The sequence below is a fragment of the Capsicum annuum genome, unplaced genomic scaffold (assembly GCF_002878395.1).
Source record: "Capsicum annuum cultivar UCD-10X-F1 unplaced genomic scaffold, UCD10Xv1.1 ctg17921, whole genome shotgun sequence".
NCBI classification, from domain to species: Eukaryota; Viridiplantae; Streptophyta; class Magnoliopsida; order Solanales; family Solanaceae; genus Capsicum; species Capsicum annuum.
In genome coordinates, this window is record NW_025823631.1 from 1 (window position 1) to 1,733 (window position 1,733).

Sequence of the window (1,733 nt, forward strand, 5' to 3'; positions counted from 1 at the left end):
TCTGGACCCTTAGCAGAGTTCGAAGAAAGTTAGTGTATCGCTGACTATAGAACTGATAACACTTGGAACTTGTCGGCCGTCTCGTTTGTCCTCCCTCGGAAAGTGACTAGTCAAATTTTTGCTGTCCATTTCCTCACTTTTGCAAATGCTTATGACCACATAAAATGGGGACTTACACATACGAGAAGGTTTACTGTTCAATCTTGCTACAACCAAATCAAATCCAATGATAATAATTCTACTAGCCGGACTGATAGCAGCTGGTTATGGAACCTGCCTATTGCCCTAAGATTAAATATTTCCTGTGGTTGTCAAGCTTGAATAGGCTTCCCACTTCTGCTTACTTGCACCATATTTCATGCCTTGAATCGCCGTTCTGTAGACTTTGTCAGCAAGGAGTGCCTGAGACTTCATACCAATTGTTCTTTTCATGCTCGGGACTAGGAAACTTCTGGGGAAGTTTAGCTTTTCAATTGGCTTAGGACCCTCCCTTTCGATCCCCCCGCAAAGCTCCGACGCTTCCTCTACTTTTATGTATTGGTTTAATGCTAACATTAACAGATATACCACCAATTCTCCTCGGCTACCTCTTGGAGTCCTGCTCCCTTACTGTTTGTGGGTTATTTGAAACCAATGTAATAAACACCTTTTTAATGGATATGGGACTGAACCATCACTATTCTTAGCCATTAATATGGCTGCGGAATTTTGGTATTTAACAAGAAACTTACACAATACCAATATTCCCATCACTGTTTATGTCAAATGGAACCCTCCTAATATTAGCAATCTCATGTTGAACACTGATGCTGCTATATCTTCTGAGCATAGTATTGGCGGGCTAAGGGGATTTTCCGTAACTTCAGAGGTGATTGGATTATGAGTTTTACTGCTTTTACAACTATTCAGGACATAACTTACCTTGAACTTTTAACACTATTTGCAGGCTTGAACTTTTAACACTATTTGCAGGTTTACAGCTAGCTGTTAAACATAATTTCAAATCTCTTGAACTACGCAAGTGGTAACCATGTTAACAAGTGCTAATTATTTTATTGATAGTTTTTCGCTTCTGGATGATTGCAGGTATCTGCTCCTACACATGGGTAATTCGATGGTAAGCTCGATCTACAGGAAGCAAAACAGACTAACTAATGACCTGGCAAAAAAAATCCATCTCTACTGCACTATCATCCAGTTTATTTCATAGTACTTTGATATTGGATACTGTATCCACTTTTTGATCACCTCGTCAAGATTTGATGAAGTTTTTATAGGCTGATATGTGAGGAGTTTTTGCTACTACGTGTGTTAAATCTGCAGCAGCTTTGCCACCTAGCGTCTCTGTTAATACTCCTACTAATTCTAGATGATCTGTAAATATTTCATTATGTACAAATATTACGATGACTATGCTACCAATTATCTCCCTGTAATTTTTATTATGAAGCTATTATAATACAAGCATCCTAATTACTAAAAAAGAAAAAGTTTGTTTTCTTTGTTTTCACTTGGCTTGTTTTCAAAAGAGAAAAGGCTTTCAGAGAGGTTTGGCGGATGAGGTTAGTCGTGCAGTGTAGAAAAGCAGGCTCGAGCATTTTGTCCACTAATATAGTTCTTTGGTTCTAATTTGTTTGTCATTTCTCGTTTATTAAAGATGCATGTGTTTGGTACAGACGATTTCTTGGGTATTTATTTGTTTTTATATTAAAGTCTTGTGTATCATTGATTTA

At 37.7% G+C, this 1,733-nt stretch overlaps 1 long non-coding RNA gene across 1 annotated transcript; it reads left to right on the forward strand.

The window, feature by feature from the left end:
- Positions 1-19: 19 nt before the first annotated feature.
- On the forward strand, positions 20-1,416 carry LOC124890458. Its single transcript, XR_007049182.1, has 2 exons — positions 20-868; positions 1,087-1,416. It is a non-coding gene; the product is annotated as an uncharacterized LOC124890458 (long non-coding RNA).
- The last annotated feature ends 317 nt before the right edge of the window (positions 1,417-1,733 follow it).